Source organism: Polypterus senegalus, chromosome 6 (assembly GCF_016835505.1).
Source record: "Polypterus senegalus isolate Bchr_013 chromosome 6, ASM1683550v1, whole genome shotgun sequence".
In the NCBI taxonomy this organism is placed as follows: domain Eukaryota; kingdom Metazoa; phylum Chordata; class Cladistia; order Polypteriformes; family Polypteridae; genus Polypterus; species Polypterus senegalus.
In genome coordinates, this window is record NC_053159.1 from 150,890,584 (window position 1) to 150,913,085 (window position 22,502).

The 22,502-nt window shown below is 37.9% G+C and overlaps 1 protein-coding gene across 2 annotated transcripts in view; it reads right to left on the reverse strand.

Annotated features, from left to right (window-relative positions):
• thsd7ba (thrombospondin, type I, domain containing 7Ba) overlaps window positions 1-22,502 on the reverse strand; it is a 1,045,844-nt gene that overhangs the window by 442,612 nt on the left and 580,730 nt on the right. The gene's annotated exons all lie outside the window — the stretch shown is intronic.

Sequence of the window (22,502 nt, forward strand, 5' to 3'; positions counted from 1 at the left end):
ATCTTTTGGCACAAAGTCTTGTCTCATCACGTCTTGGGACGTGAGTTCTTGATATTTTTTAGTTTATAATTTAAAAATGGAATAAGAGTCTGAAAATCTAACAACATCACATTAAACTTTGATAAATTCTGAAAATAATGATACCAAACATATATATTGTGGTGTACAGCCCAGACACAGACAGTGTCCTCCTCCGGTCTTCATGGGCGTCCTGGCTGGGAAGCAGCCCCAGCCACTCGCCACAATATGTAGATTTTAAATTAAGCCCGATTTAAAGTGTGACAAAAAATGTGACAAAAAAATGTCACATCGTTGCACTTTTAGGCTTAGGATTTTATATATATAGAGTGGATACTTAGAAAAAAATAAGTAAAAAAAGTAAACAGAGACCACCTTACTAAAAGCTGTTATTTTCACTGTACCGTTGGTTTTTGGTACTTGTTTAGGAAGCTCTATGTTGTACATAAAGCCTTTCTTGAAATATTTAAACAGGGAACATCCCAAAAAAAAATAAAATAAATAAATAAAGTTTTTTTTTTCAGGGAAGAAGTTGCCTCAAGCATTTGTACATGACATCTGAATAATTTGTGTTTTATTGAATTTTGTTTATATCATAAATGAGTACACCTTATTGGATTGATTTAATTATTTAGGTTTTGGATGGAACAATTGAAGGTATCAGGAGTATTGTGTGATTGAAAAATTAAGCTGAAGGTTAAAAGGTAAGGTTTTAAAGACAGTGGTATGAGAAGCAATTATGTATAGAGCTGGGACATGAGCAGTAAAGGGAGCACAGGAGAAGAAGTTAGATATAACAGAAGTGAGAATGTTGAGATGGATGTGTGGAGTTACACAAAAGGACAGAATAAAAAAACAAGACAATAAGAGATATAACAAATGTGGTAGAAATATCAAAGAAAGTACAGGAAAGTACATTGAAGTGGTATGGGCATGTGATGAGGAGAGACAACGAATATGTGGGCAAAAGAGTGATGAGAATGGAAGTGAGGGAGGCCAAAGCGTAGGTGGATGGATAAAATAAAATATGATCTGAAGGAAAAAGGGCTTGACTAGTGAGGAGGATGTGCAAAACTGAGCCGTATGGAGAAAGTTGACGAAGCACATTGACCCTAAACTGAAGTGGGAAAAGATGAAGAGGAAGAAGAAGAGGCAGAACAGTGCGAAGATGTGACTATTTTTGAAAGGATAGAATGAATGGTTAGACTGAGTTAGAGAAGGAAAGTAATCAAAAAATTAAGCAGTTTGTATACTTTGTGTTATTTACCGGTCTGAAATATTTAATGCTCTGACCGACATTGAGTTAAATGCCGAGGGCTCCATGCACAGCCTGTCTCACCTTTTCAGTATCTTCTGATATTGTTACAGTTCTCGAAGATTCAACAATCACATTAAGGAGATTAAAATTTATTACACCACTAGAGGAAGTGTCCCAAATTTGAGACATGTTAAACCTATTACTTAATGGCAAGCACATGATGAGGCACCAAAACTGTTACTGGCTACCAAAATTGTATTTAGAATATAACACTACCGGGCGGCACAGTGGCACAGTGGTAGTGCTGCTGCCTTGCAGTAAGAAGACCTGGGTTCGCTTCCTGGGTCCTCCCTGTGTGGAGTTTGCATGCTCTCCCGTGTCTGCGTGGGTTTCCCATGGGTGCTACGGTTTCCTCCCACAGTCCAAAGACATGCAGGTTAGGTGCATTGGCGATTCTAAATTGGCCCTAGTGTGTGCTATGTGTGTGCCCTGCGGTGGGTTGGCACCCTGCCGGGATTCGTTCCAGCCTTGTGCCCTGTGTTGGCTGGGATTGGCTCCAGCAGACCCCATGACCCTGTGTTTGGATTCAGCGGATTAAAAATGGATGGATGGATATTCAATTAGATTCATGCATTTATCTCTAGTAGGATTGACTACTGCAATGCGGTGTTCAAACTGTTCTTTATACAGCCTCCAGTTAATCCAAAATGCGGCTGCAAGAATTATTACAAGAACAAGAAAACATGAACACATAACTCCAGTTCTTAAATCCTTACACTGGCTCCCGGTTAAATTTAGGGCAGATTTCAAAATCCTCCTTTTAACATATAAAGCATTAAATGGCCGAGGTCCGGCTTACTTGTCTGAACTTATCATGACTTACAAACCTGAGCGCACATTAAGATCTCAAGATGCTGGTCTGCTTATGATTCCAAGGATTAATAAAATAACAGTGGGAGGTCGAGCTTTTAGTTACAGGGCCCCTAAACTGTGAAATGGTCTTCCTGCTTCTATAAGAGATGTCCCTTCGGTCTCAGCCTTTAAATCCTGGCTGAAGACTCACTACTTCAGTTTAGCATATCCTGACTAGAGCTGCTGATTAACTGTACAGACTGTATCTCTGTTGTTAGTCATTAGCACTAAAACATAAGTAACATGACAGTTATCATTGGATACTAACCCTCACCTATTCTGTTTCTGTTTTCGGTACTCAAATGTGGCACCTGACAAGTTGTTTGCCTGCCTGTGGTAAAGTCATCCCTGATGGAGGATTGCAGGAATCTTGGGAAAAAGGGGTCCTTTCATCGGATTGGCTGGCCGAGCAACGTTTCAGCCGTGGAATGGCCAAATGGGGAGGCAGCTTGATGGATGAGGTCTCCAGGACTCTAAAATATCCAAATCTTATGATGTGACATCATCTACTGTTAAATTTTGCTCCGTACTTCTAAAATTTTATTATTATGCTGTATTAAGGATTTGTTCTGTTCTGTGTATTGTATTGTATTGACCCCCTTCTTTTGACACCCACTGCACGCCCAGCCTACCTGGAAAGGGGTCTCTCTTTGAACTGCCTTTCCCAAGGTTTCTTCCATTTTTCCCTACAAGGTTTTTTTTGGGAGTTTTTCCTTGTCTTCTCAGAGAATCAAGGCTGGGGGGCTGTCAAGAGGCAGGGGCTGTTAAAGCCCATTGCGGCACTTCATGTGTGATTTTGGGCTATACAAAAATAAACGCTATACAAAAATAAACTGTATTGTATTGTATATAACACTACCCTCTAGACCAAGAGTTCCCAAAATGGTCGATAGTTTCAATAAAAATATTTGGGGGTCGACAACAGCAAAAATAGACCCCCTTACTATTGCTGTTTGTTTGTTACTTCAAAATATCTATGATTCCAGAAGGTACCTAATTAAGTAAAATAAAAACACTTTTTTGATAAAAACACATTACATACCAAACTTGCGAACAAAAAGGTAAAATGTGTCATGAAAAGAGTCACACGTAAGAATGCATGAAAATACACGTAGCACAAACATGTCTGTGCATTGTCTTATCGAACATATTAAACCAAGTGTGGACATGAAAAACCGTTGCATGTCCGCACTTGCTCGCGGTGGGACGAGACAACGGATATTCGATATTAGCAGAATCTATCAGTCTTGTACAGTCATGCTTTCATAAAACACTATAAATTAGTTTGTTTGATGTGACATGTACTTATTTGTGATTTGAACTTTGAATATAATTATTTATTGAGGAGCAGTACTATGAAAAAGAAAATCAGAGGATAAAGTTTATTTATTCGAGTTTGAAAAAAAATCTTCTGTTTCAAGTAAGTACATACTTTGTTTTTTTTTTTTCTTATCACAGGGACTGTCGAAATTGTTTGTTAATAAAAGTTTTTATTTCTTCAGATAATAATATGACTGAACCAAAAAAGAAATGCAGACAGTACAGCATGGACTATTTGTAGTAATTTTAAATTTACATATTTATTTCATAAATGTCAAAAATGTAAAAAACTCTGCTTGTATTTTTTGCTTTAATTTTCATTAGTGCAGGTTTCGATATTAAATGTTGCCCAGGATAATGCCATATTCCGTAGTCCTTTTATCTTTTTCAATTATTAATTACAAGTGATTAAAATGAAAAGTCTGATATCTAGTGAAACATTTAAAATCAAGTACTGTACAAATTTATTAGTTTGAGTAAGTAAAGTAAATGAACAGGGGGTCGACGGTTTTAAAAGTTTTTGGTAAAGGGGTGTGCGGCCGAAAAACGTTTGGGAACTCTTGGTTTAGACTATCTGTTCACTTCACTACTATTCACTTATACCCTGTAACACTTCTAAAATCATCACCTCCTCAGGATGCATCTTGTGTATGTGAGCATTGCTGCTTGCTTGAAAATGGGAAGTGATCTAAGTACAAATAAACTGAAGCATTATATAAGCACTCATTTCCTTTACACTGGGATTAAGTGGGTATAAAATATTATTTTATGTCTCTTTAGTTTCCTGCCTCTTAGGTATATACTGTATGACGTGCTTTTACCACGAGTCTCTGTGATTATGCACAGGTGATGCATTGTTTTATTTTGTGCAATGATATTGAGTAGAACTTTGTAATAGAGTTTAAAATAAAAATATTATATAAAATAAAGATGTATGCCCAAATTGGCAAAGTATTGTAAAGAATACTATTGAGTTTTCATATAATTTCTTCATATCCTATACTGGAGGAGCCCAAAGGCAGGTGTGTGGTGTGACGGGGCAGATCATATTGTGAACAACATTGTCAAATGCATCATGAGACACACAAACCATTGACTTTCATTTAAGCTCCAAGGCTTTAGTTTAAACATATTGATCGTACTTGCTGGTAACAAACACTGGCGTCAAAATGGATAAGGCAGCTATAAACGTTGACTTACTCGGCACACTGCCAAAGAAATTATCATTAGGCTACAGCCTGGAATGAGTAGAGGTGTCACTGGCTTTATGTCTGCACATAAAAACAGAATACTGTGGAATAGCAAAATCTGTTTCTCTATATGTAAAGAGCAATATATAAGGCAATGTTGCCTCAACAAATCATAAAAAGGTAACTGCAGACTGGAATGTGAGATAACAAATCCTGCAGCAACTCATTTATTAAGTTGACCTAACCTTCAGCAAACATCATCCATGGAGAGGTTAGTTAAGTGAAATACAGGAACGGCCCTTCAATGATTTTATCGCCTAGAAGTACAGCTTTAAAAGTCCCTTCTATGCAGCTTAAAAAATGGGTGGCAATCTCTAAAAACAAAAAACGCTGTGCTGAATGATTGAAATATCTGCAGGCTCTCATTTTGGGTTCACTCCATACTACTCAGATTAACACTAGTTAGTGATATGAAGCATATTAAAAATTTCAGTTGTGTGAAGGGAAGCAGTCATTTTACATTAACTTGAGCATTCATTGTTTCAGGGTTTTCCGCGTATAAAGAATTACTCTCATCAACCACTAGAAAATGTACAGAATATCAAGTGTCAAAGTAAGAGGCAAAGTTAAGACATAGTGTAAACAAAGAAGAGATTACACATGGAGACAAGTGCTTCAGAATATTCACTTTTCTTTAGGTGCCTATACAATGATGGGTGCCCATACTGACACTGCACCCCTCAAACACTAATGTTGAGGTAAAAATGTAGAACTTTTTTTACAACTATAAAGGAAAAATTATATAAAATAAGGTGAAAATGGGGCAGAAATGTGGGTCACTCACTATTTAGTAAAAAGCCTTTTATATGGCCCAGCTGCATTGTATTAACTAAACAAACACAGAGTAACTACGTAGAATTTAGAGGGCACCTAATCTGCTTAACTATGTTAATATACTCAAAAAGACTCAACTCCCTTTCAATGACCATCACACTATCACACTACTAGGAAGTCATCTCTGAACTCAAGATAGTTGTGAAGAATTATTAATTCATCAACTACCATTTTGTTTGGGGTTTGGGATGCTGCAAAACTCAGTGGTATTTATAGTGAATAGCACCTCAAATGACATCCATGTATACCATATCAGAAATATACTGACATCCCTTTTACAAGATTAAACTCCCAGTCTGCACTTGGTTAAATTGTGTTGAACCGCAACACTATCTCACTGAGCGCCAATACAGGCAGCGTGTACCTTATAGAAACCTACATACAGTACACTCCATAAACCTGATCAATCCAAATAAGCCCATCAGAGCAGAACTGAGCACAAAGTTGGGAGGCATTTTGGCAGTTCAAATCATTCTTTATACAGCTTTCGGTTAATTCAAAATGCTGCTGCAAGAATTATTGCAAGAACAAGACAGTACAAACACATAACTCCAGTTCTTCACTCCTTTCACTGGCTCCCAGTTATGTTTAGGGCAGATTTCAAAATCCTCCTTTTAACATATATAGCCCAAAATGGCCAAGGCCCAGCTTACTTATCTGACCTTATCATTACTTACAAACAAGAGCTCTCATTAAGATCTTAATATGCCAGCCTGATTATGACTCCAAGGTCTAATAAAGCAGCAGTGGGAGGCAAAGCTTTTAATTATAGGGCCCTGTAGAATGGTCTGCTTTCTATTATAAGATTTGCCTCTTCAGTCTCAGTTTTTAAATCTAGGCTGAAGACTCAACACTTCAGTTAAGTATACCCTGGCTATAGCTGCTGATTAGCTATGCATACTGCATCTCTGTTGTTAGTCATTAGTACTGAAATATTAGTAAAATAATATTTACAACATGTTACTAACCCTCCTCTGTTCCGTTTCTCTTCTTAGCATCTTCATGTAGACATGGTGCCACTGCTCTACTGCTAAGTTGTTTGCCTGCCTATGGAAAAGTCATCTCAGATAAAGGACCACTGGAATTATCAGGCAGATGGGTCCTTTCATTACACTGGCCGGCCCAGCACTGACTCAGCTGTAGAATGGCCAATGGAGGGAGATGGCTTGTAGGCCAAGGTCTCCAGGACTCTGACAGTGTCTGGCTTGTCTGACTCCATTTCTGCAATCTGGCAGTTGATCTACAACTAATTGATAGGCAGCTATTGTTGTTTTTCATTTATGTTATTTAAATGATACAATGCTTTTGATGTTTTTTTAACAAACCTGTAATGTTATATGTGATAGTTCTGTATTTAGTGAGTGGTATAATCTATTCTTGAGTGTTATTGTGGTGCTATGCACCTACACTTGGTGAGGAGCACTGTGCAAGAGCAAAGTAATTTCTGCTATTGTATTGTATTTCTGAGGTGGCAGTGATAGATTGGACATCTAGCTCTGTGCAGAGGATTACTTACAGTATGTTCTGCTTTGTGCATTGTATTTAAACCATTTTTTGATGCCCATTGTATGGCCAACATACCTGGATGGGTGTCTCTCTCTCTCTCTAAATTGCCTTTCCCAAGATTTCTTCTATTTTTTTTCTTTAAAAGTTTTTTTTGGGGATTTTTCTTGTCTTGTTAGAGGGTCAAAGCTAGGGTGCTGTCAAAAACAGAGCCTGTTAAAGCCCATTGAGACATTCTTTGTGCGTTTTTGGGCTATACAAGAAATAAATTGTTGTTGTTATCAGCCTGTCAGTCCGTTGCACAGCACACTGGGGCCACTTTATGGACACCAGTTAACCTAGCCTGCACATCTTTAGGTAATGAAAACAGGAGTAGCAAGAGAAAAATCCATACAGAGATGGGGAGAACATGCAATCTCCACACATAGAGACCTGGCATTGGATTAGTTTCCAGGAAAATGGATCTGTGAGTCCATAGAACTAAGCACAGTGCTCCCCTGGAAGGTTGTGGTAAATTTCAGTTCCCGGCATACTTTATTCATGCCTCTGAATGTGGCAAGGGAGCTGACCTGATGGACATCTTTGCTAAGCCCAGCAAATTTAATGTGTCCAAGTGGTAAGAGCACTTGATTTGAAACCACAAGGACTTGATCTCCATGCTAAGCTCACTATCTAATAACAAAGAAATCACTTAAGCTGCCATTAATCACATTGTAAAGCAATTGAACTGAAAATGGTGCTCACTGACACTTTACTAAATAATTGCTGCTAACTTCATAGCCATTTCTCTATGTTAAGTGAATGTGTCTGATATCTGACATGGAGTATGTGTAGATTCCTTATTATAGAGTAAAGTTCAACCAGTCAATAATAGGAACTCAAAAAAGCTCACTTTCTCTTAATCACTTAATGACTATAGTGCCTTTCAAAGCAGGAACCATTACAACAAAATACTTCTTATAGGTATTATGGGTTATTGTTAAGGCACTGGACTTTAAAGTCATGTTTGATATCCATACAGATGTGGCCACCAGGAGGTGCTCCAGCTCCCCAAACACCCAACACCGACTTGCTTAGACACAAAATAAACAAGAAGACTTATTGTAAGAAACTCTTTTCTGATAAGCATTTCTCACCACAGCCACAGTACAAAGCAAAGTATACAGCAATACTTTGTCTTCTGTTCTCTGTCTCTCCCTCTCTCTTTCAATTTCTGTCTTCTCCACTCCTCCATGCAAGTTTCATCCTTCTTAATCCTGACTGTGGCTCTTCCAAGATGAGGCTGGCAAGTCCTTTTATATTATCCCCAGAAGTACTTCCAGTGTCCCCAAGGCTTGGCCTGGGAGCACTTCCAGGTGTGGCTGGAGCTCCACAAAATAGGGCTCCTCAGTCCCTCCAGCATCCCCTGGCGGCACCCATGGAACCCAACAGAGCTGAGCCTACAAACTCCAAGTCCAATGATTCCTTGTGAGAATTTAACCCAGACGGGCTTCCATCTAGTGTTCCGGGGGAGACAACACCCTGTGCATGCTGCCTCTACCGTCCTTCTCGACTGAGGCCATCATGGCTGGGCCATCCCTAACACTAAATATGATAACAGAAGGTAATATATAGTATGACACATACGTTTAGAAAGGTACTGCATACTGAGGAAATTCCTCAGGACTGGAAAATAGTAAATATCACCCTGTTATAATAAAAGAATGATCAGGCAGATCCAAGTAACTGTAGGCCAGTAAATTAATGGAAGCAATTATTAAGGAAAAAGGCAAGGGACATTAATAAACAGTCAGCATGAGTTCAGATAGGGGAAGTCATATTTCATTAATATACTAGAATACAATAAAGAAACAAGGTTGTTGTACCGTGTTAGCCATTATGAATGTAGAGAAAAGCCAAGCAAAATGACACCTTTTATTGGCTAACTAAAAAGATTACAATATGCAAGCTTTCAAGGCAACTCAGGCACCTTTGTCTTGCCTGAAGAAGCGGCCTGAGTTGCCTCGAAAGCTTGCATATTGTAATCTTTTTAGTTAGCCAATAAAAGGTGTCATTTTGCTTGGCTTTTCTTTACATAAAGAAACAACAAAAGGATACAATGAGAGTGGTGTGAATAATATTATTTCATTTGATTTTCAGAAGGCTTTTGATAAAGTGTAACATGAGAGGTTAATGATCAAACTAAAAGAAGCTGAAATTCAGGGCTGAGTGTGTAGATGGGTGCAAAATCGGCTAAAACGCAGGAAGCAAAGGGTTATGTTGTGAGGAGCCTTATCAGAATGAGGTGGTGTTAAAGTTGGTGCCCCCTTGGGGTCAGTGCAAGGATTGCTGGTATATATATTTTATTTATTTATATATTTGAATATATATAAATTATCTGCATGGAAATATACAGTAAATAACAAGCTGATTATGTTTGTAGACGATACCAAACAAGGGAGAATGGCGGCTTATCCAGAATCAGGCCATTACAATAAAACTGAATACAGAATACAGGTTTGGGCAGATTTTTAGCAGGTGAAATTTATTTTAAGTAAATGTCTGGGTTTACATGTAGGAAGTAAAAATGTTATATTTGAATACACAATAGGGGTCTGACACGTGAAATTACACCCTTAAGAGAAGGACCTAGGAGTGCTAGTGTCAGTGTACAGAAGCCATTATAAAGGTATCCAGAATGCTAGGTTATGTTACAAGTCAAAGTAGGTTATGCTTAAGCTTTATAATGCACTGGTGAGGTCTCATCTGAAGTACTCTGTTAAGTTCTCTTCTTCAGGCTATAAAAAGACAGCAATGCTAAAAAGGGTCGTATTCCTGAGTAGGGACATCTTGGTAGAGGGTTTTGGTTTTCTCGATGGTGAAGGACAGTCCTAGGCTCTTGTTGGCCTGCAGAAACAGCTTCAAAGTAGCACATCTCTGCACAGTATTTCAGAGTAGTGTGTGCAGAGTTCTTCCACATAATGAGTAAAAATGGACATATGTCCATATTTCAAAACATGTATTAGAACACAACCAATGACTTATGAATAGCTGTGACCTCTGTTCAGGTTTCTTACCAAAACTCCGTTCCTGTCGTTCATGCCTTCAGTGTACCAGGTAAAGCCACAATGCTTGTAAATCATTTTTTTTCAGGAGCTACAAAAATACTGAAAAAATAGACTTGACAAAAGTGGTGCATGGAATCTTTACAGAAAACAATAGCAGTGGGAATTTTCCATATATTTTAGCACTAAGTAAAAACTGACTGGGCAAACTCTAATTAGCTTTTAAACAGACAAATAAACAAACAAATGGATATATAGAAAGTAAAAGCCACCACAATAGCAGAATTTCCTTTCTAAGCTTAATTAAAAAGTCTGTTTGCAAAGCATTTCAATGGTAATGCTTGCAATTAAATAACTACCTGAATATGGTTTAACTGCTCTACTAGAAATGACACAGATTTGATAAATATTCTATTTAAAGTAAGGGGACATTATTTTCAGGAAATTAATAGTAACATACAGTACGAACCATTTTTAATGAATCCGTGAATCATTTTTATGTCATACCAGATATCCTTATCTAGCGACTGCTATAACAGTGACATATCCCACATTGCAAAAATGAGGATTTATTACCTTAGCATTTGATTCAATTTATAATTAATTAATTTTAAAAGGATTAAAATTTAAACATTTTTCTTCCTGCTACACGGTATACTTTGCAGGGCTATTACCCATAGATAATTTGAAGAGATTTTTGAAGCATCACTTTAATCAAGTATATTAAAATGTAATTTTTTTACTTGCAAACCTGATAAATGTCTATTATAGTGAGCAACTGTGCGCAGAAAAGAAACTGAGTAGACACAGAGGATAGCTGAGGCCTCTGAGGCAACCAAGTTAAATACCAATGTAAATGTTAACTCTATTCTGAATTTTTTTTCTCCATGTTGGCTTAAGATACAGAAAAAATATATAAATATAGAATTCATACTTGTAACATAAAGTGCCTATAAAAAGTATTCACCCCCCTTCAAGTTTTCACATTTTATTTTTATACAACATTGAATCAAAGTGGATTTAGTTTGGCTTTATTGCAAAATTCAACAAAACGACTCCTTAGTATCACAGTGAAAGAATATCTATACAAACTGGTCTAAATTACTTACACATATAAAACACTAAATAATTGATCATGTAAGTTTTCATCCCCTTTAATATGACACACCTAAATCATCACTGGTGCAGCCAACTGACTTTAGAATTCACATAATGAATTCACTGGCGATCACATGCGTTGGGTTTCAATCGCCTGTAGTACAAATGCACATTATCTGAGAGATCGAGCTTATGGTGAGTCATGTTGTTGGACAAACCTACACAGTGAAGGCAAATGAACACTCTAAGTGATTCCAAACACATGTAATTGAAAAACCTTAATCAGGGGATGGAAACAAGAAAATATTCAAGTCACTGACTGTTTCTTGGACTTCACTTAAATCAATCATTAAGAAATGGAGAGAGTATGGCATAACTAGAAATCTGCCTAGAGGATACCATCCACAATAACTAATAATGGAAGGTGAAGACTTTTGAGGGAGGCCACCAAGAGATCTGTAAGAACTCTAAAGCGTAACAAGACACAGTGGCTGAGATCAGAGTCTATGCACACATGACTTGATGCTCCAGTGCTTCACCAGTTGCAGCTTTATGAGAGAGTGGCAAGGAGAAAACTACTGTTAAAAAAAATAAAACAAACTTGACATCTCCATCAGTTTCCCAGAAGACACATGGGAGATTCTAAGGTCAGTTGGAAAAAGATTCTATGGTCTGATGAGACAGAAATCGAGCTTTGTGGACCTCTGACTAACACCTTATTTGGTATACGCTCAACACTGCCCATTATCAAATATATTCCACCTCCACCATGAAGCATGGTAGTAGTGGCAGAATCATGCTGTCGGGATTTGACTCCACATCAGGCCCTGAAATTCTTATGAGGGCAGAGGATAAAATGAATCCTGAAAAATGTGGTGAAATTCTGGTGTAAAACCTGATGCAGACTGCAAACAATCTGAGCCTTGGGAGAAGATTTGTTTTTTTTCCAGCAGGGCAAGGACCTCAAGCATAAAGTTGCATAGGAATGGCTTAAAAACAACAATGGAGTGGTCAAGTCAAAGTCCAGATCTAAATTCAATTGAGAATTTTTGGATGGACTTGGAAAACGCTGGTCACTCACGACCTCCATGCAACCTGACAGAGCTTAAGCAGTTCTGCAAAGAAGATGGGGGAAAAGGGCTGAGTCCAGATATGCAAAGCTGATAGAGTGCTGTGCACAATGACTTGGGTCTGATATTGGATGGATGGAGAACAGGTGATCTAACCCATGCATTGATTGTCACAGTTTTTTTATGGAGAACTTCCTAAAGCCAGTTTCCTATTAATAATGTGATTTCTGCATCTAATTGGACTGTTCATCTCTAAATTTGCTGATTAAACAAATATGTCTATCAAAGTGAATTTTACATGCCGTCTTTGAAGGTAAATATTATCACAAGCTAGGGGGCTTCGACCCCTGCTCACTATGCTCACCAACCACCCTGCCTGCGCTACGCACCAGCAACTTCACATCTCTGCCACTCATGTATGTGGATTTCACTTTCACCAAACAACAAAACTTTTAATTCTTGCGGATAGGCCTCTTCATTATGAAGAAACACTACTTTTCCCTGATGGCAACACGAATTAGTCTCTGACTTAAAGTTTAAGCAAAATCTACATACTTCTGTCATATTACCTATGTCCTTATATTCAATTTCTTTTCGGTTTGATATTTTCGTCAATATCGCATTGAATTTTGATTCGTGTTTGGAATTACATCGTGACAACGCAACATATAACTGCCCGTGAGTGAATATCGTTTCTTTCTCTCTACACGAACTGTGTCTGACAATAGCATTTACACAAATGAGAAATGATTGAACCATGTGCTTGGTTGTAAATGTTTCAGATGTGTGCAGGACTTTTCCAAATCTCTTTGTATAAAGTCTTGTCTCACGGGGCTTGAAGTTTTCTCTTACGGGATTTCACTTTCACCAAACAACAAATATTTTAATTCTTACAGATATGCCTCTTCATTGGGAACACTAGTTTTCCCTGATGGCAACACGAATTAGATGATCTACAAGTCTCCGACTTAAATTTTAAATCCAAACAATATTATTCAATCTCTTTTCACTGTTCAGTTATTTCACCAAGTAATAATTTCCGTTTGTTTGCACTAATGTGATCTTTACTATCATTTTTTTTCAGACTTTTGAATTTCTGTACTTCGATTATCTCTAACATTGCGCCAAAGTTTTTGAATTCTTTACGACTTTCTACTTTGTCATCTACTCTTTGTCTTTTATTTCTGGCCCGGGCGTGGTTAAATCTCTTGGAACAAAGTCTCGTCTCGCGGGACGTGAAAGTTTCTCTCTGAGAAAGTCACAACTCATCTGACTCGTCGTTTTTATTATAAGAGAGAGATAGCTTTATGGACCAATTAATTCAAGATGACTGATTATAGCAGGTAATGAAAGGACATACAGATATTATATACTGGTATAAGAATATGTAAATGAAGAAAATTAATTATCTTGTATATGAATGTTAAGATTGAAGAAATGTCCTAAAGAGATTTTGAAATGCAATGCCTGACTGGCATTTGTTAAAAGAAGTATAATAAGGCTTTAAAAAAGACAGAAGGTCAGCTTCAGGCAGCAGAAACTACTCACTAACCTTTTGTCCTTGATGCTTTGAATTTCATGGAGTCCATCAGTTGATTACAATAGCACTTGCTTAATGTTCATGTAAATTAAGCTACAATATATGATAAACATGGTAGAATCAATGGGAGGATTTAGGATAGCCATTACATGTATTGATCACAAAAGAGTCAAATGTTTGTTTAAAGCTTCCAGAGTGATTTGTGGTGGTGTGGAATGACATGTGAAAATGATTATAGGCTGCTTCCTTATAATCAATAAAAAAGTGACGGAGTGATGGTGTAACATTGGCTTATTTTCATGGGCAGAACAAATCCTGACACCTGTCACTGCCAAGCCATAAAGAGAGACTAAGACGACAAACCGTGTTCTGTATTTGCTGTCACTGTGTCAGATTAATCTGCTAATAGGGTAGAATCTGCCTTCAAACTGAACTTGCACCAAGCTATGAGTTGAAAAGACAAAGAATATATCCTTAGATTAGCCTGAGCAAACTGCTGACTGAAAGTTCACTTATGATTATGTGGCCAAACAGCTCAAATTTGATCAAGTATGCTGGAGACACTGCCATCGTATACCTAGTCGCCAGTAATGATGAGAAGGTGCATAGAAAAGCGGGTAAGCTCCTGACAGAGTGGCATCAGGATCAACATCAGTAAAACTAAGGAACTAGTCATTGATTTCTGGAACAGGATGCAGTCGATACACCCATCTACATTAGCAGGGATGCTGTGGAAGGAGTTGACGGCTTCAAATTTCTTGAGGTTGCTCTCACTGCTGGCCTTATGTGCTTAGAAAATGCAGCAGTTATCATAAAGAAAGCCCTTCATCATCTTTACTTTCTTCACTATCTTAAGAAGACTTGAATGCCATCCACAGTCTTCACCAGTTTTTGCAGGTGTACTGTGAAGTCCATTCTCATAAGATGTATTATATCCTCTTGGTATGGCAATTGCTTAGCACTAAGAATTGTGAAAATAGCACAAAAGATCACAGGCACACAGCTTCCAGCTATCAAGAATGTTTATACCACGCATTACCTCAGGAAGGCAAACTACATTATGAAGAAACCTAGCCATCCTGCATTGGCATTTGTCCTTTTCCTTCCATCTGGTAAGTGGCTCAATTTATCGGCACACATGCAAGAAGAGTTAGGAACAGCTTTTACCCGAATTCATAAGATATGCATCAATATGGGAATATTAATACTGCCAGACTTCCATCAATTTGTGCTGCTTATCTTGAAATGTCGCTTTAATGTGCAATTTTAATTAATTTACTGTCACTTCACTGTACAATATTAATACTGTCAGTCTTCTTGCATTTTTGTATTTATCTTGCACTGTCACTTTATATGTGCCTGTAAAATACAATACTATACAATTTATTTTTCTATAGCCCAAAATCAGACAAGGAGTGCCGCAATCTTTAACAGGCCCTGCCTCTTGACAGCCCCCCAGCCTTGACTCTTTTAGAAAAAAAGGAAAAACCCTAGTAGGGGAAACAATGGAAGAAACCCTGGGAAAGGCAGTTCAAAGAGAGACCTCTTTCCAGGTAGGCTGGGCGTGCAATGAGTGTCAAAAAAACAGATAACAACAACAACAACAACAACATTTATTTATATAGCACATTTTCATACAAACAGTAGCTCAAAGTGCTTTACATATTAAAGAATAGAAAAATGAAAGACATAATTATAAAAAATAAATCAACATTAACATCGAATAAGAGTAAGGTTCAATGGCCAGGGGGGACAGAAAAAACAAAAATAACTCCAGACGGCTGGAGAAAAAATAAAATCTGTAGGGATTCCAGACCATGAGACCGCCCAGTCCCCTCTGGGCATTCTACCTAACATAAATGAAACAGTCCTCTTTGGATTTAGGGTTCTCACGGAAGGGCTTGATGATGATGATGGTCGCGTAGACTTCTGCTTTTTAATCCGTCCATCATTGTTGGAGCATCATGAAGCTTTGAGTAGGTGGAGGTGGCGCAGGCCACCACCACAAAGAAACCGGAAAAATACAATATACAATACAATACACAGAACAGAACACAAGTAATCCTCAATACAATATAAGTACAATTACAAGTACAGAGCAGAATTCAACAGTAGATGATATCACATAATACGATTTGGCCATTCCAAGCTGAGTCAGCTCTGGGCCAGCCAATCCAATAAAAGGACCCCTCTATCTGATGATTCCTGCTATCCTCCATCAGAGATGACTTTATTTAGGCAGACAAAACAACTTGGCAGGTGGGCAAGTGCCAGAAATATTATACAGTTCTGCAGTCCATTATATTGTTTGTATACTGAAACAGATGCCGGAAGTTGTTGTTATTAGCTTTTTTTTAATGTGCACTGATACATGGAAGTACTAGTATAATGTTAATTGTTGATTGTAGTAGTCTGTGGGATCACACACAAGTAAAAACTTCTTTGTCCTTTGGTATGTGTTAATGACAATACATGTTGGAACCTTTAACCTTATGTAGCACTGGAATATGTCTAACAAAGCAGTTATTCACCCCACAGTACAAAAGGAATGTGTGATTCATTAAAACAGACAGCACTTGGGTTGCACTCAGGAGTCAACAACTCCAAACAGACAACACATGGCACCCTTATTGTGAATGTTATTTGAGTAAAAACTATTACTGCATGTATTAGGATCAATATATATATATATATATATATATATATATATATATATATATATATATATATACACACATACATATGTGTGTGTGAGTGTACTGTATCCTAATGCCTTTTCTACTTCTCCCTCAGCGTACTAGGAGATGGACGTCTGTAACACCACTCATGTCGCCTCTGGCGGCAGTTCTGTTCAGAACTCATGCCTGTATCTCTGGAATTGTTGTATGCTTTCTTTTATTTTACATCAAATGTAATAAAATTTAATTAGATAGGGTTATTAGGGTGGTACCCCAACTGTTTGTTTCCTCTGTTCAGAATCATGACAACAGATGTATTCCTACATAAGAGGAGCCGACTTACATCATTCAGGGAGTTGGACTCGGGAGGAAGAGGACAAAATGGAAAGGGCTATACCTAAATGATATTATGTTTATTGTTTTTAGGATTAAAGAAATATTATACTGTATTTTTGTTATTCTCTGAAACACATAAATTCCAGTTTTCCCAGACAATGTAGAACAGTTGGATTGAAACTTTATTAAAAAAAAAACAGCATCAGTCAATGTACCATATGCTCACAGAATAACTTAATCACAATATGTGTTTTGTCAGATTTGACTCAAAGAAATGTCAGTCATTATTAACCCAATTATACAGCTGGTGGTCACATGCTTAATGCACATAGAGACATCCAAACCACTTATAAGTGTGTCACTTGAAGTGTGAAAGTAAAGATGACTAAATTAAGTAAATAAAGTATTAAGTAAGTTGAATAGAATTCATGTAATGTAATCAGCTCTATAAGTTACTTGAATATATTACTGTAAAATGTCCATACACACCAGTAATGAAGCTTGGGGTTCATTGAGGCCAAATACTAATGGTACCGACTGGAAAAGCAATGTAAATTTCCCTGCCAAAAATTAATAACTAATGTTAAATATGCATCAAACCAGCTTTTGTTAACCTTTTCCCAAAGTGTTTAGCCAGAGAACATCAGGTACTTTGGAGTTCCATATTAAGGAAAAAGGGCTGCAGAAAGAAAGTATGTTCAGTGAAAATGCGAAGGCAAGAAGAGAAGCATTTTAGATGCCTAAGGTAATTTTAGAAAAGAACACTTTGTTTAGGAATGTTTGGGCCCAAAGTAATATCCACCTAAATGGTAAGGTAGGGCACCTTACTTCATATAGACAGGAAAATCAAAAATTAACATCAGATGCTCAAGGTTTAGCAACAAGGTGCTACAAATCAAGATGGAAAGAATTAGACAAGCTCAGAGTTTAAAGACAAAGCAATAAGTAGATGTTTCCAACTAGATCCTAGCTCCGTCCTTCTTCCACCTGACTTCCGCTCTCGACTGTTGGGAGGCGGCCCCTTTTATCACACCCCGGATGGGCTCCAGCTGCTTCCCGGCATTCCTCCGCGGACACGCCCCAGTGTGGCGGAAGTGCCGGCTGTGCACCCGGAAACCCTCCGGGTGTCCCCTGTCTTCTTCCCCCCAGCACTTCCTGGTGTGGCAGAAGTGCTGGGCTCCAGGGTTCTTCAGGCACTGGGGCACCGCCTGGTGGTGGCCACGGGCCCCTACAGGGTTGGGCTTCCTAGCCCCCTACCCGAGGCCACCAACAAAACCAGGGCGGTCGCCCCCTCATGGTCGGGAGGAGGCACCAGCCCTCCTCTGGTCCCCTCGAGCATCCCAGCTGGGCTCCACCCCCAGCCGCCTGTGACTATATATATATATATATATATATATACATTCATTATCCAATCCTCTGTATCCTAACTACAGGGTGATGGGGGTCTGCTGGAGCCAATCCCAGCCAACACATGGCGCAAGGCAGGAAACAAACCCTGGGAAGGGCGCCAGTCTACTGCAGTATATATATATATATTTACTTTAATCTACACTTCAACTGACATCTATTTAATTGTATCCAGCATCACAAAACCTTCAGCTAGTGCTTCAGATGCCACCGGATTCTCATAGGAAAGCAGAGTCCTACCGACATGTGTGCACCTGAGCATGTTTCTTTTAGAAACAGCATGTCATAGCTGCACCAATCAGACTTGTAAATTGAAGAGAAACAACTATTGTGCCCATTTTGATAGACAAACAGTCCTTACCTTTACTAATATAGTCTTTTTATTCTATAAGAAATATTCAAATATTCTTCCTTTATCGTGTTAATATTTTCAAATCTAATCATTTGTATAACTAAAAAAGTGAACATTGGCATCAGGGCCAGAATGGGAAGTTTATTCAGGCCGGCAATCCCAAGCATAACCCGGGCCACACAATATACATCAGTTTTCTTGTACAGGCAAAGACTCAAAAACCCAACAAATACCATTTGGTCTTGGAATTTTTTATGAATGAGGAGAGAGTAGATTCAGCCTTTACACATACATTTCACTCTTAAATATTAGTCTCACGACAACCTCTGATAAAGAGTGGAACAACACTTCATAAATAAATAAAACATGTAGTTCTATAATATTTATATCAAAACAAATGTGCAAAAAGCACTGAACCACAAAAAGTAGTTGTCAGTGGAATCCACAGTGCATAGATTATGTTTGCAGTTTCAAATGTGAGTCTGGAATCTCCACAGCTGAGCCGCTGTCGGCGTCTGAATTGTAATGCTGAATACTCATTCACAAAACCTGAAGTGTTGGCCATAAAAGACCACTTTGAATTTCTTCAATAGACAAAAGTCTCAAAAAATGTCTCAGTGCCACATAATTCTGTCAACCATTTTTTAAAGAATACACTTAGTGAACAAAAAACTATGAAACATTTTCATACTCATCTCAGAGCGCCAGAGATGTACTTTAAAAGTATTAAAGCAAAAACAAGACACATTCATTAACAAACTTATCATGAAATAAAGAACAACAGGAACTTTTAAAAGCACACATTATTCCTCTCACATACTTGTTTCATTAATAAAAAAAAAAAAAAAAAAATTTCATGTAGTCTATTCGGAAAAAACAAAAACGTTAAAAATGTGACCATACACTACACTTCATTAAAATTTAAAAAAAAAATAAAACAAAACAAATTAACAGTAAGAAATACTAAAACCCACACAACATCCAAATATAATATAAGTACATCAATTTTTAAACAATATTCATGTACAACTTTAATCACAAAAGCACCAGACATACGCACCTCTCATCAAAACGCTCCTGTTTAACTGTCAGAGCACGAGACGCATGCGAAGTCAAAACTTGACTTGAACAAAAACAAGAAACCAGAAAAGAAACCCTCCAACGTTAAACCAAAAGGATTTGTGCCCACGATAGAGCAATTTCGTCTTCTGGTATAATAACATTATATAATTTCAACATTAGTTTATTTCACTTGTTGCTTTGAATGCCAGGCCAGGCCAGGCAGCAGGCCACTGGGAAAGATCCCACTGATTGTAAACATCAGTCCAGCACTGATTTGCATCCTCACTCTTCTAAAACACTGAGAACTGTATTATATTATTGTCATTTGAACCTAGTGCTTCAATCACCTCTACACCATCAATTCTATTCTATTTATTACAAAACACTAAAGCTAAACAGGCTTCAATTTGCATTGGTGCTTTAACATACTGTGTTATAAAACAGTCACTGATTACGCCTAAAAACTCCTGCTCTTATGCTGCACTATTTGCCAGGTTATCCCAGTTCATACTTAGGTAGTTAAAGTCCCCCATGACTATAATATCCTTCTGTAATCTTGCCTTTTTGATATTACTAAAAAGATGTGTGTTGAAATTACGGTGTGCATTGGGTGGTCTATAACACAATCCTAAAATGAGGCCTCTTTCCCTAATCCTTTCCAGGCAAAGCCACATGTCCTCAGTAAGATGGGCCTCATCTAACTGAAGAGGATGTGTGTTTAAATTCTGTTTGACATGAACATCAACCCCACCTCCTATTCTGTTCTGTATATACTTCCTAAAAAATTTGTATCCCTATTTGTTATACTCAACTCCATCTTTGTTATTTAGCCAGGTTTTCATTATTGCTATAATATCATAATTATTCTATGCTACACACAACTCCAGGTCACTTGTTTTATTGTAGATACTTTTCCTGGTTGTAGTATTGTGTTCTTTGAAGGAAGATGTGAAAGTGGTCATGAGTGGGATGGAAGTTTTGTTGGAGCAGGAGAAAGTGGAAAGACACAGGATGGAACTTTATGTGGAGCGACCAGAACAGGAACGAAATGATCGTGCAGAACTCTACATTCTCTCATCCCTTAATGAGTTGCATGATAGGTTGTTTTACTCAAAACATGTTTTTGGATTAAAAATGTGCATGGTTGTGGTGTTTATTAGGATTCCTTTTAACAAATTCAGTTTCTTGGAAATGTACATTTCTAGACATTTCGAAAAGTCACTTTTCACTCTGTTGTAAAAAGAGGTGAATTCTACGTTCTTTGTTCAGTGAAACTTCTAGTATGTTCAAATAAAATTAACAGGAAATCATTAAATTAAGCATTATGTTATCCATGACAAAACCATCCAAAAACTGCTATTTGACTATACATGCATCTGAAATCAGAGTCTAGGCCAAAAAAGATTGAGCGTTCTATTGAAATAGCTTATATCAAGTTTGTATTAATTAAAAAAAAAAAAAATCAATGTAGGAGATAGGCATTTGGGCAGGAAATTGGGAAGATGCCTTAACCAGACATGAGAATAGAGAAAGGCATCCCAGCCGAGAGAGTTAAAGCAGTCACACACGGACAAGGCTGACCTAAAGGATGGATAGACATCCCTGTCATTCATGATTCCAGTACCTGCCCTGGCAGGGATAAAAGAAGAGGACAGGGAAGGACTGTCACAGAGGGATATTTCTTCCCCCCAGGCGACAGATGGCAGCAGCCCTTCATATCGGTGCCCATTCAGGAACCAGCAGGGAATTCCAGGAGTTGTAGTCTGGCAGCACATCCCTGCTGAGGTCCGTGGGTGCCGCAGGGGGGTCCTGCAGGGAGAACTACTCTCTGCTATATTAGAATTCTGTATGACCCGGAAGTACTTCCAACAGGCAGCATCCCTGGCACTGAAAGTACGGACCGCACTCCCATATCAAGGTGAGTCAGAGCTGGGAGGACGGAGAGCAACACTCAAATGGAGGAGGGCAGTGCGGTGGTGAGAGGAATTGTGGAGAGGTGATTGGAAGAGATAAATTCTTTGCTTGTGTCACTTGGAAAAGCTATTTTTTGAAATAAAAAAATCCTTTATTTGAACTCAAGACTCTTTGTGTGTTTGTTTTGGGGTTTGGGGGTCATTGATGCCCGTTTCTATCACAACAGATATCATGGAACTTCTTTTTTAAGTGTTCTGTGCACTATTCCTTGTATTTGAAGGTACAAAAAAACTGAAAATCATAATCAAGCTGCCAGAGTTATGAAAGGTGACATTTCTTAAAGAAACCACATTTTAAACTGAATTGAATTAGTCCCACGCTCACTGTGTTTGCAGTTTGCAATGTAACATTTCTTTCTATGTAAATTTGAAAAGACTGTTATGTCTCATCAGCAACATGATTCAATGAGTAACTTTTAATTCCATTTATAAGAAGATGTTTAATTTGTTCCTAGTACTAAAACAATTAGGGATTAAATGTAAGGTTTAAAATGTCATTTTTTTATTTTTGCTTTCAGCACTTCTAATGGGGCTGGTTAGTGTTGCAGTGGTTGGCACTGCAGCCTCTCAGCTCCAGAGTCCTGGCCTTGGGTAGCTACCTGTTTTTTCTCCAACAAGAACATGCATTTTAGGGTGATTAGCAGATTTTAATTGACCCAGGGTGAATGAATGTGGATGAATGCTGAGATGCTGCCCTAAGATTGGCTGCTGCTTAGGTTAGGTTAACCCTCCTATTAAGTTTTGGGCTAATTTATTGTCATTAGTTTACAGTAAAAACTAATTTTGCTTAATTTTGTAACTTGATGCTTTTGCTAATTTGTTATGAAGTAAAAACATCAGAGAATAT